This window comes from Onthophagus taurus, chromosome 3, assembly GCF_036711975.1.
Source record: "Onthophagus taurus isolate NC chromosome 3, IU_Otau_3.0, whole genome shotgun sequence".
NCBI classification, from domain to species: Eukaryota; Metazoa; Arthropoda; class Insecta; order Coleoptera; family Scarabaeidae; genus Onthophagus; species Onthophagus taurus.
The window spans coordinates 27,756,655-27,771,156 of NC_091968.1; positions in this window are offsets into that span (position 1 = coordinate 27,756,655).

A 14,502-nucleotide genomic window follows, 5' to 3' on the forward strand; every position below is an offset into this window, starting at 1 on the left:
GTCTCAAAATAATTAAAAATCCACTGGAAATTCGTAAAAATCTTTAAAAGACCATTGAAAATTTGTGTATTTCGCTATATTGTTTCAAAATACTTGGAAATCAATTCCAATGATTCAAGAATGAGTGTTATTACTCATTCTTTGGACATCTAGTCTCTGGAAATCAATGGAAATCCTATTTATTATTACTGTTTGGCAAGAATAATTCAGAGAGTCCTTGAAAATAATTAGAAATCCACTGGAAATCCCTAGAAATCCTTATAAATCAAACGAAAACGCTCAAAAGTCACCAGATCTAGTAACTTTTCCTATACCAACCTAAATCTAGTTAAAAAATTCTTAGAAATACATTGGAAATGCTCTAGCATACTCCAAAATCCTAAAAAAAAATTTAGAAATACTTGCTGGCATATATTACTTATAGTGGCAAAATTTTTTTAGTAAAATAAACTCAGCTAATGCCTAAAAATTCTTAAAAATCCATTGGAAATACAACCATTTCCCTATATCGATTGGAAATCAACTCTAATCCCTTGTCAAAAGCGTAATAACACTCATTCTGTGGACATCTAGTCTCTGGAAATCAATGGAAATCCTATTTATTATTACTGTTTGGCAAAAACAATTCAGAGAGTCCTTGAAAATAATTAGAAATCCACTGGAAATCCCTAGAAATCCTTACAAATCAAACGAAAACGCTCAAAAGTCACCAGATCTAGTAACTTTTCCAATACCAACCTAAATCTAGTAAAAAAAATTTTAGAAATACATTGGAAATGCTCTAGCATACTCCAAAATCCCAAAATATTTTGGAAATACTTGCTGACATGTATTACTTATTGTGGCAAAATTTTTTTAGTAAAATAAACTCAGCTAATGCCTAAAAATTCTTAAAAATCCATTGGAAATGCAAGCATTTCCCTATATCGATTGGAAATCAACTCTAATCCTTTGTCAAAAGCGTAATAACACTCATTCTTTGGACATCTGGTCTCTGGAAATCAATGGAAATTCTATTTATTATTACTGTTTGGCAAAAACAATTCAGAGAGTCCTTGAAAATAATTAGAAATCCACTGGAAATCCCTAGAAATCCTTACAAATCAAACGAAAACGCTCAAAAGTCACCAGATCTAGTAACTTTTCCAATACCAACCTAAATCTAGTTAAAAAATTTTAGAAATACATTGGAAATGCTCTAGCATACTTCAAAATCCCAAAATATTTTGGAAATACTTGCTGACATGTATTACTTATTGTGGCAAAATTTTTTTAGTAAAATAAACTCAGCTAATGCCTAAAAATCTTAAAAATCCATTAGAAATGCAACCATTTCCCTATATCGATTGGAAATCAACTCTAATCCCTTGTCAAAAGCGTAATAACACTCATTCTTTGGACATCTAGTCTCTGGAAATCAATGGATATCCTATTTATTATTACTGTTTGGCAAAAACAATTCAGAGAGTCCTTGAAAATAATTAGAAATCCACTGGAAATCCCTAGAAATCCTTACAAATCAAACGAAAACGCTCAAAAGTCCCCAGATCTAGTAACTTTTCCAATACCAACCTAAATCTAGTTAAAAAAAATTTAGAAATACATTGGAAATGCTCTAGCATACTCCAAAATCCCAAAATATTTTGGAAATACTTGCTGACATGTATTACTTATTGTGGCAAAATTTTTCTAGTAAAATAAACTCAGCTAATGCTTAAAAATCTTAAAAATCCATTAGAAATGCAACCATTTCCCTATATCGATTGGAAATCAACTCTAATCCCTTGTCAAAAGCGTAATAACACTCATTCTTTGGACATCTAGTCTCTGGAAATCAATGGAAATCCTATTTATTATTACTGTTTGGCAAAAACAATTCAGAGAGTCCTTGAAAATAATTAGAAATCCACTGGAAATCCCTAGAAATCCTTACAAATCAAACGAAAACGCTCAAAAGTCACCAGATCTAGTAACTTTTCCAATACCAACCTAAATCTAGTAAAAAAAATTTTAGAAATACATTGGAAATGCTCTAGCATACTCCAAAATCCCAAAATATTTTGGAAATACTTGCTGACGTGTATTACTTATTGTGGCAAAATTTTTTTAGTAAAATAAACTCAGCTAATGCCTAAAAATTCTTAAAAATCCATTGGAAATGCAACCATTTCCCTATATCGATTGGAAATCAACTCTAATCCTTTGTCAAAAGCGTAATAACACTCATTCTTTGGACATCTGGTCTCTGGAAATCAATGGATATCCTATTTATTATTACTGTTTGGCAAAAACAATTCAGAGAGTCCTTGAAAATAATTAGAAATCGACTGGAAATCCCTAGAATTCCTTACAAATCAAACGAAAACGCTCAAAAGTCACCAGATCTAGTAACTTTTCCAATACCAACCTAAATCTAGTTAAAAAAATTTTAGAAATACATTGGAAATGCTCTAACATACTCCAAAATCCTAAAAAAAAATTTAGAAATACTTGCTGGCATGTATTACTTATAGTGGCAAAATTTTTTTAGTAAAATAAACTCAGCTAATGCCTAAAAATCTTAAAAATCCATTAGAAATGCAAGCATTTCCCTATATCGATTGGAAATCAACTCTAATCCCTTGTCAAAAGCGTAATAACACTCATTCTTTGGACATCTAGTCTCTGGAAATCAATGGAAATCCTATTTATTATTACTGTTTGGCAAAAACAGTTCAGAGAGTCCTTGAAAATAATTAGAAATCCACTGGAAATCCCTAGAAATCCTTATAAATCAAACGAAAACGCTCAAAAGCCACCAGATCTAGTAACTTTTCCAATACCAACCTAAATCTAGTAAAAAAATTTTTAGAAATACATTGGAAATGCTCTAGCATACTCCAAAATCCTAAAAAAAATTTTAGAAATACTTGCTGGCATGTATTACTTATAGTGGCAAAATTTTTTTAGTAAAATAAACTCAGCTAATGCCTAAAAATCTTAAAAATCCATTAGAAATGCAAGCATTTCCCTATATCGATTGGAAATCAACTCTAATCCCTTGTCAAAAGCGTAATAACACTCATTCTTTGGACATCTAGTCTCTGGAAATCAATGGAAATCCTATTTATTATTACTGTTTGGCAAAAACAATTCAGAGAGTCCTTGAAAATAATTAGAAATCCACTGGAAATCCCTAGAAATCCTTACAAATCAAACGAAAACGCTCAAAAGTCCCCAGATCTAGTAACTTTTCCAATACCAACCTAAATCTAGTTAAAAAATTTTTAGAAATACATTGGAAATGCTCTAACATACTCCAAAATCCTAAAAAAAAATTTAGAAATACTTGCTGGCATGTATTACTTATTTTGGCAAAATTTTTTTAGTAAAATAAACTCAGCTAATGCCTAAAAATCTTAAAAATCCATTAGAAATGCAAGCATTTCCCTATATCGATTGGAAATCAACTCTAATCCCTTGTCAAAAGTGTAATAACACATTCTATGGACATCTAGTTCCTGGAAATCCATGGAAATCTATTTATTATTACCGTTTGGTAAAAACGATTTAGAGAGTCTTTGAAAATAATTAGAAATCCACTGGAAAATCTAGAAATCCTTATAAATCCAACGAAAATGGTCACTAATTCTTAGTATTCTCTATGGAAATCTTATTTATCGATAATTATCAGCAAAAAAACTCAAAATAAGTAGAAATACATTGGAGATTTTCTAGAATACTCCAAAATCATAAAACACTTTTAGAAATACTTGGCCACAATAGGTATACCTATTGTGGCATTGCTAGCTTATTGGCAGCATGAGGTAAAGAACCTCGAGACTTCTCTTTTACATTATAAAGTCTGTCAACTTGTTGGCAGCATGAGCTAGAATACCAAGAAGTATCTATTAGGTGGTTTGGGACTGCTAACTTGGTAGTATGAGCTAAAGTACCTCGAGACTTCTCTTCTACATTATAAAATTTGCCAACTTGTTGGCAGCATGAGGTAGAGTACCAAGAGACATGTATTAAGTGGTCTGGGACTGCCAATTTTATTTCCAAAAGACATCTATTACCTATTGTGAGACTGCCAAGGTGTTGGCAGCATGAGCTAAAGTACCTCGAGACTTTACTTTCATATTCTAAGGTCTGCCAACTTGTTGGCAGCATAAGCTAGAATACCGAGAGGTATCTATTAGGTGGTCTGGGACTGCTAACTTGTTGGTAGCATGAGCTAAAGTACCTCGAGACTTCCCTTCTACATTATAAAATTTGCCAACTTGTTGGCAGCATGAGCTAGAGTACCAAGAGACATGTATTAAGTGGTCTGGGACTGCCAATTCATCTCCAAAAGACATCTATTACCTATTGTGAGACTGCCAACGTGTTAGCAGCATGAGCTAAAGTACCTCGAGACATTACTTCTACATTCTAAGGTTTGCCAACTTGTTGGCTGCATAAGCTAGAATACCAAGAAGTATCTATTAGGTGGTCTGGAACTGCTAACTTGTTAGAAACAGCATGAGCTAAGGAATCAAGAGATATGTATTAGGTATTATAATCATACACTGGAAATTCGTAAAAACCCTTAGATATCCTTAAAAGTCTATTGAAAATGCAAGCATTTCTCTATATCGTTTCAAAATACTTGGAAATCAACTCCAATTTTTTGTCGAAAGCGTAATAATACATTCTTTCTAGTCTCTAGAAATCCACGAATATCCTATTTATTATTATCTTTCGGCAAAAGCAACTCAGAAAATCCTTGGAAATAATTAAAAATCCACTGGAAATCTCTAGAAATCCTAGAATCTCTAGAAAAATATCTTGGAGGTCCCATAGAATACTTAGAAATACGCGAATGTACTTCATAATCATTAAAAACGTTTAGAAATACTCGCAAATCGAGTGAAATTTTTGGCAACTTCTTGAAGTCACGTTTGGTGGAAGCCTAGTTTATGGAAATCGTAGTTATCATTATAATTTAAGCAAAATTAATCCTAAAAATATTGTAGAGAATACGAGCAATTACGCGAGCACACTCTGCTATCTTGAAAAATTTTCGGAAATACTTGAAAATCGATTATATATCTTAGCATTATCATGATCATTATCTTTCTGCAAAAACAACACAGCAAGTAATTACAAATTTTTATAAATCCACTGGAAATGCTTTAATATCCATTACAACTTTTCTATATGTCATTAGAATTCCATTATAAGCTTTCGGAAATTAATGCTATGGTATTTTTGCTCACTTAGGTTTGCATTAACCATATACAGTGTGTTAATTAATTATCGTACCCGACGTCATCATTGCAAGTATGCAACCAATATCACAATATTCGTATTGCAATACGCAAATCGCGTTACTGGTTGCATACTTATCATGACTCTCCAGCATTCTCCTCAGTGATTATAATATAGTTATTATTATTGTTTTAATTATAAGTTGATAAATTGAAAGAATTCAATGAATGTTTCTTCTCTTTCTAAGTACAGGTGATGATAAAAGCTGCAGCTTTAGCTGCAGCCGGCTCCTTCGCGGTCGTCCGGGTTCGAAAGGGGCGTTCACCCTTTGCAAGGGCTCGACCAGGGTGAATCTACCCGGGTTCGGTTTTAGCTGAGTTGCAACCCCAGTAATCCACAAAACATTTTTAAATTTCAATAGTTTAATTTTTTAATCACATCGTCGAATTAATTGATTAAAATAATCGTTTAAGTAAATAAATGTGACGTGTTTGTCAACGTTAATGAAATGTTTGTCACCGGACGAATCCGTGACCGCACAATTTCCCTAAGTGCAACCTAGTAAAATGGTGGGATCCCAAAACTGGCGTGCTAATGATGTCCAATGGTGAAATTAAAACGTACATACAAGAGGGAAACTCGACGACCATTAGCAGCGGGGGATCCGACAGGGTGGGTCTCGGCCCATTAGCCCCCTTTTTTTCTGTGGCCCCCATGTATACGTGCTACTACTAATATTAGTGCATGATTTATATTGCCAGACGCGCTCGCCGCTCGACCGTTACACTACAACCAACAAAAAATATACGGATAAATTTGCACCAAGGGAACAATTGATTCCGCAAAATTCGTGCCCAAAAAATTTTATTTTTACTTTTAAATTAATACTTCATTTTCGACTTTATTTGTTTCTTATGGACAATTTCGATTCAGTTGTCGTAAAAAAAGTAATCCTAAGGAATAACTTAAAGGGAGGAAAAGAGGGATTGTGTTCGCCATAAGGCGCTACGGTCCTTTTAGGGTTCTTTCAATTTGCCGGAGTGGAGTTTTATTGGTTATTTGTGTCGGTACGAGCTCCTACGGCGATCGATCCATATAATTTGTGCAGCCGCGGGACGTGCTCTCCGTCCAAGAATCGGAGAAAAGCGCACTTGGACCGAACGAAATGTTACCGAGCTGAAAGCAAGTGAGCCTTCGATAAGAATTCAACCGGAGAAAATAAATGGAAATGATCGATTTTTATTTATTCTAATTCTCTTTATAATTAACTCGAATTAGTTCGTTTTGAAACAAAACCCTCAACTTCGCATTGTTTCGTTCCTAATCAAATATTCATTCCAAATTCCTTACTGATTAATACAAGAAAGGAACTTTGTTCTAAAGGGAATCAGAAAATGTCCTCCGTTATCTCCGATGTTGGAGAATTTGTTATATTACCCCGACGAAAAACTTCTTATTAAGGATATAATGGCACAATTTGCTAAATGTAGGGAACGTTAACTCCATTTACTTCATTTCTACTTCGTATAACATCGTTAAGCTTCGTCGTATTATTATTTAGTACCCAAACAAAAAAATACAAAAAAATATCAAGAGACGTGTATTACCTATTGTAGTATTGCTAACTTGTTGGCAGTATGAGCTAAAGAACTTCGAGGCTTCTCTTCTACATTATAAGGTCTGCCAACTTGTTGGCAGCATGAGCTAGAATACCGAGATGTATTTATTAGGTGGTTTGGGACTGCTTACTTGTTGGCAGCATGAGCTAGAGTACCAAAAAACATGTATTAAGTAGTTTGGGACTGCCAACTTGTTGGCAGAATGAGCTAAGGACTCAAGTGACATGTATTAGGTATTCTGGGGCTGCTAACTTGTTGGCAGCATGAGCTAAAATACGCCCAGACTTGCTTTCTACATTCTAATCTGCGTCAACTTATTGGCAGCATGAGTTGAAGAGTCAACAGACATGTATTAGGAGTTCTGGAGTTGTCAATTTGTTGGCAGCATGAGCTAAAGGGTCAAGAGACATGTATTGGGTATTCTGGGACTGCCTATTTGTTGGCAGCATGAGCTAAAGTACCTCGAGACTTCCTTTCTACATTCTAAGCTGTATCGACTTGTTGGCAGCAGGAGCTAAAAAGTCAGCAGATATGTATTTGGTATTCTGGGGTTGCCAACTTGTTGATAGCATGAGCTAAAGTACGTCGAGACTTACTTCTTACATTCTAATCTGTATCGACTTATTGGCAGCATAAGCTAAAGAGTCACCAGACATGTATTAGGTGTTCTGGGGTTGCCAATTTGTTGGCAGCATGAGCTAAAGAGTCAAGAGACATGTATTGGGTATTCTGGGACTGCCTATTTGTTGGCAGCATGAGCTAAAGTACCTCGAGACTTCCTTTCTACATTCTAAGCTGTATCGACTTGTTGGCAGCAGGAGCTAAAGAGTCAGCGATATGTATTTGGTATGCTGAGGTTGCCAACTTGTTGGCAGCATGAACTAAAGTACGTCGAGACTTACTTCTTACATTCTAATCTGTATCGACTTATTGGCAGCATAAGCTAAAGAGTCACCAGACATGTATTAGGTGTTCTGGGGTTGTCAATTTGTTGGCAGCATGAGCTAAAGGGTCAAGAGACATGTATTGGGTATTCTGGGACTGCCTATTTGTTGGCAGCATGAGCTAAAGTACCTCGAGACTTCCTTTCTACATTCTAAGCTGTATCGACTTGTTGGCAGCAGAAGCTAAAGAGTCAGCAGATATGTATTTGGTATTCTGGGGTTGCCAACTTGTTGGCAGCATGAGCTAAAGTACGTCGAGACTTACTTCTTACATTCTAATCTGTATCGACTTATTGGCAGCATAAGCTAAAGAGTCACCAGACATGTATTAGGTGTTCTGGGGTTGCCAATTTGTTGGCAGCATGAGCTAAAGAGTCAACAGGCATGTATTAGGTATTATGAAGCTGCTAACTTGTTGGCTAGAGTACCAAGGCATCTATTAAGTGCTCTGGAATCCTCAATTTGTTGACTACATGAGCTAAAGTATGACTTCTTGTAATAGAAAAAACAAAATTTTTTGATTTATGAAACTCTTGAAAGCTTGTTGTTCTTTAGAGTGGAAATTTACGCCGACGAAAAACATCTTATTAAGGATATATTGACACAATTTGCTAAATGTAGGGAACCTTAACTCCATTTACTTCATCTTTACTTCGTATTACGTCGTATATCGTCGTAAAACTTCGTCGCATTATTTCATATAAGTTCGTATAATTTCATATAACTTCGTATTAAATCATATAATTTCGTACCCAAACAAAAAAAAGCAAAAAATAATATGAAGAGAGATGTATTACCTATTGTGGTATTTCTCATTTGTTGATAGCGTAAGCTAAAGAGTCAAAAGACTTGTATTAGGTATTCTGGCACTGTCAATTTGTTGTCAGCATGAGCTAAAATACCTCGAGACTTCCCTTCTACATTCTTAGGTCTGCCAACTTGTTGGGAGCATGAGTTTAAGTAACAAGAGACATGTATTAAGTGGTCTGAGACTGCCAACTTGTTGGCAGCTTAAGCTAAAAAGTCAAGAGACATGTATTAGGTATTCTGGCGTTGCCAACTTGTTGCCAGTATGAGCTAAAATACCTCGAGACTTCTCTTTTACATCCTAAGGTCTGCCAACTTGTTGGCAGCATAAGCTTGAGTGCCAAGAGACCTGTACTAAGTGGCCTGGGACTGCCAATTTGTTGGCAGCATGAACTAAGGAGTCAACAGGCATGTATTAGGTATTATGAAGCTGCTAACTTGTTGGTTAGAATAGAGCAAGGCATCTATTAAGTGGTCTGGAGCCCTCAATTTGTTGACTACATGAACTAACGTATGACTTCTTGTAATAGAAAAAACAAAACTTGTTGGCAGTATGAGCTAAATAGTCAAAAGACATGTATTAGGTATTATGGTGCTGCCAACTTGTTGATAGCATGAGCTAAAGTACCTCGAGAGTTCCCTTCTACATTCTAAGGTCTATCATCTTGTTGGCATCATAAGCTAAAGTACCTCAAAACTTCTTTTCTACATTCTAAGATGTACTAACTTGTTGGCTGCAGGAGCTGAAGAGTCAACACACATGTATTAGGTGTTAAGCTAAGGAGCATGGCAAAGCAGGTCATGAGCTAAGGATCTAACTATCATTGATTTATGTTTGTTGTTCTTTAAAGTGGAAATTTACGCCAGCGCCGGCGAAAAATATCTTATTAACGATATAATGACACTATTTGCTGAATGTAGGGACTAAGTTGGCAGACCTGAGAATATAAAAAAGAAATTTTGAGGTATCTTTACTCATGCTGACAACAAGTTGGAGGTCCCAAACCATTTAATACATGCTTCAGGGTACTCAAAGTCATGCTGCCAACAAGTTGGCAGCCCAGAACACGTACTACATGTCTCTTGATACTGTAGCTCATGCTGCCAAAAAGTTGGCAGTTTCAGACTACTTAATTGATGTCTCTTGGTACTCGAGCTCATACTGCCAACAAGTTGGCAGGCCTTAGACCGCAAAAGAGAAGTCAAAAGGTACTTTTATTTATGCTAAGAATACAAACTAAAAGTTTTCGTGTAAAAATAATCTTGTAAAAGTGTATTGTTATTATCGTTACCAAGATAGCGACCCATAAGGATATTCACCTCGATATCCGAGAAAAAGACTACCGTTCACCCCACGAACCGATAGTAACCCAAATTAAAGGAATAAAAAATTTACTACCTCCATTTAGTTGGGGAGTTTTAGACCGGCGGGTGCCTGGCACACGAAACCATGCAACCGAGAGAAAATTCGATCGCGTTCTTAACAACACGAAATTACCATTTTTATTTATACCAACAAATTTTTATTTTATTATTATTACTTTTGAACTAGTAACACATAATAGTTATTTATATTACAAGTGGGCTAGAAACATAATTATTGTACGAGTGTGGAGAATTATCGCAGCCCACGTGCGATATACAACATTTTATCTACGACTGCTAAAAATCACTTAAAAATCAATTTCTTTAAAAGAGAAAAAAAACATAATAAATAGTATTGTTTCTCTTTAAATAGACACTTTTTTTTGTATTGTTGCTCGTTTCAATAAATTAAGTCTGTTTTGATTGGGCTAGAAATGCGTTACGTAATGAAACCAGTGCGGTAATGAACTTCATTACGTAACTCAAAGGAGTGTGGTAATGATGACTTATCCAAACAGTCGTAGATAATAGTATATTATTCAACAAGCGTATAATAGCGGCTGTTATCCACGAAGATGAAGTTAAAGGTAATCTGAGTGTGTAACATCCATAATACGCAAGTTGAATACTATACTTTATCTAAAACTATTTAATTTTGAAAAAAAATAAACTTGATAGACATTTCAGACATAACCTCAATATAAGAAAGCTGTCATTTCTGCTAAATTTTATTTTTTGATTAGTAGGCCGTGTCAGAACTGTGGAATAATGGCTTCATTATTCAACACTTTGTCAGTCATGGGTAATGCGTGCCATTACTCGTCAAAAATCAATTGTATAACGAATAGATAATTCAATAATTGTAGATATAAATAATTATTCGCTTTTTTAAATGTAAAAAATATAGTTTTTATTTTAAAATGTGTAATATTTTAAGGGGGAAGTAAAAGGGAGTTAAAACGGACGTTGTGGTTGGTATTGATCTCTTGGTTAGTGGGTTTTGTCGACTAAGAACGATTGATATTCATTTATGCGGGGTTCGCATGCAACGAACGCGCCGCGATTTATGACCAAAATGTGGGTTCCTTTAAGTACCGTAGGTGGAATAAGGAATAAGGAATATTTTTGGGTTCATTTATGTTATTGGGGAAGGTCGAGAAAGATTGAAAAAGAATTTTAGCGCTTTTTTCTAGCCGTAACAAGGTAAACTTTTATAAATAACTTTAAGCCCATATTAAAAGTTTTTCTTTCTGGTGAAAAATTGCCTGGATTAACCGGGCTTAGGCGCTCGCCGACGACGACGCGAACTAAATTATTGCACCTGGTGCACCGTAAAACTTTGCGTCCACATTTCAGTTACATTAACGCCCCCTTTTAAACCGCTTAACTTTTATATAGATAACGATTAACAATTTTATAAAGAACTCAAAATTAAAATTCGAAACATTAAAGCGAAATAGACTTGACATGTTCAACATCTAAATTCCATTACGCCGGACTGAGTTTGTGATTATGCATAATTGAACATGATCAGAAATACAAATGTTAAGCGATTATCCCAAAATCAATATGTGATGTGATGTTCAAGATGTATTTTAGATATGATCTTGTTTATCACCGGGAATCTTATACATAATTCACGTGTTTACCGCAATCGAATCTTCGTTTCGGACTCGAAAAGAAGGGCTAACATAAAGGAAATGGCTCTTTCTATTCTTTTTTTTTTTTTGATTGTAGGGGAAAATAGCAGTCCATTTTTCGTGCGAAGCTCCCATTTCACGAATCCCATTCGTTTGGTTTCTATACCCGTTATTCTTTTCTGGTTCTTTTGTTGATTTTACGACTCATTTGATCACTTCTATGGTGCTATGATCTTTGTGTTTTTTTTTATTTTATTATGATTAAGATAAAAAATTTTTGTTTATTTGGCTACGAAATTGTATGAAGTTATACGAAATTATACAAAGCTATCCGAAATAGAGATGGAGTAAATGTAGTTAAGGCTCCCTACATTCAGCAAATAGTGTCATTATATCCACTTTAAAAAACAACAAACATAAATCAATGATAATACATCCTTAGCTCATGACCTGCTTCGCCATGCTCCTTAGCGTGACCCCCAGAACACCTAACACATGTGTGAAACTTCTCTTATATTTTCAAGTCTGCCAACTTGTTGGCAGCATGAGCTACAGTATCGAGAGGCATATAGTCGCGGTCTGGAACTGCAAACTTGCTGGCAGCATGAGCTAATGTACATCGAAACTTCTCTTTTATATCCTAATGTCTGCCAACTTGTTGGCAACATGAGCTACAGTATCAAGAGACATCTAATGCGTGTTCTAGGCTGCCAACTTGTTGGCAGCATGAGCTTGAGCACCACGAGGCATGTATTAAATGGTCTGGAACTGCCAACTTGTTGGCAGCATAAGCTATGGTACCTAGAAACTTCTCTTTTATATCCTAATGTCTGCCAACTTGTTGGCAGCATGAGCTACAGTATCAAGAGACATCTAATGCGTGTTCTAGGCTGCCAACTTGTTGGCAGCATGCGCTTGAGTACCACGAGGCATGTATTAATTGGTCTGGGACTGCCGACTTGTTGGCAGCATGAGCTAAGGTACCACGAAACTTCTGTTTTATATTCTAAGGTCTGTCAACTTGTTGACAGCATGAGCTAGAGTATCGAGAGACATGTAGTACGTGTTCGGGGCTGCCGACTTGTTGGCAGCATGAGCTAAAGTATCTCAAAACTTCCCTTTTACATTCTAAGGTCTACCAACTTGTTGGCAGCATGAACTAGAGTATTAAGAAACATGTATTATGTAGTCTGGGACTGTCAACTTGTTGGCAGCATAAGCTAAAGTACCTCAAAACTTCCCTTTTACACTACCTTACTGCCTTACTACTTTCGATTAGTTCCTATACTGTTAAAAAAGTGGCACGACAACTGTCAAGACCACTTTGTGTAATTTATAATAAAATATTCTCCGAGGGTTCAGTTCCATTAGACTTTAAGAAAGCTGTTACAATACCTGTTCACAAAAAGGGTTCCCAGAAAAATATTGGAAACTACAGACCCATAGCTTTAATACCAACCTTTGCAAAAGTGTTTGAGAAAATTCTTTACCGTCGTCTAAATAGTTTTCTATAGCGTTTTAAAATCTTATCAGATTCCCAATTTCGTTATAGGAAAGGTAGAGGTACATCAGATGCTATCGCAGAATTGTGTAAATATATACAGGTTGTTCCAAATGTTCCCTCCTTGTCCGTAAAGCAGTTTTGCTGAGGAGTAACCTAGATCTTCGTTAAGAGATGTTCTTAATCGTAATAGGATGAGTAGGTAGATTGTTGTTCCATCTAGTCGTGTCTCCTTTAGCGATGATAGCTGTCTTCAATGATCGATGAAATCGTTCTAACATTCCATTTGCTTTAAGATGGAAAGATAATTTATGTATTTGTCGTGTGCTGAGTAATGTGTTACATGTTGAAAAATGGTTTGATTCGAATTGCCGTCAATGATTATGTGTAATTATGGTAGGTATACCGAATCGACTAAAATAATGTCGGAAAAGTGTATTCGCTATAGTACAAGATGTGATATGTTTTAGTGGAAAAGCCATCAAGTGAAGCGCTCGATAACGGTAAGTACATAAGTATAACCCTTTGTATGTTTTTGGATCTTTGCTTGTTGACAACTTAAGTAAGTTTTGGCACAAACATGAATTTGCTTTGACATGTGTGGGCAAAATAATCTTGTTTTGCTTGCATGAATGATGGAACGTATTTCGGGATGAGATAAGCTACGAATTTTGTCGAAAATTGCTTGTCTGACCTCTTGTGGAATATAAATTCATGGAGATGATGAAGTGGTTTCACACCACAGTTGTGCCAAACGATAAGATTTTGAAGAAATGTTGGAAAATTGTTTATTCAGTAAGTTTGATAATTCTGTGTGAGCAAGTTGAGCGTTGCTAACGGTTAGAAAATCTGGATAAGATAAATTTAGAGATCCGATGTTTGTTCTGGATAGAACAGTTGCGATAACATTTGAATATCTTCTGATGTATTTGATTTCTGAAGTAAATTGTACAATTTAACTTAGATATCGGGTTTGACGAGGAGTTTTGTTTCTAAACTTCTCTTCCACAGTCTAAGGTCTGCAAACTTTTGATAGCATGAGCTAAAGTATCAAGAGACATGTATTAAGTAATCTTGGACTGTCATCTTCTTGGCAGCATAAGCTAAAATACCTTGAGACTTCTCTTCCTCTCTCTAAAGTCTGCTTACTTGTTGACAGTATGAGCTAGAGTATCAAGAGATACGTATTAAGTAATCTGGGACTGCCAATTTCTCGACAGCATGAGCTAACGAACCTCGAGACTTCTCCTCTACATTGTAATGTTTGCCAACTTGTTGGTAGCAGGAGCTAGAATACCGAGATGTATTTATTAGATAGTCTGCTATTTATAGATAGGACTAGATAGCATGAGTTAGAGTACCAAGAGGCATGTATTAAGTGGTTTGGGGCTGCC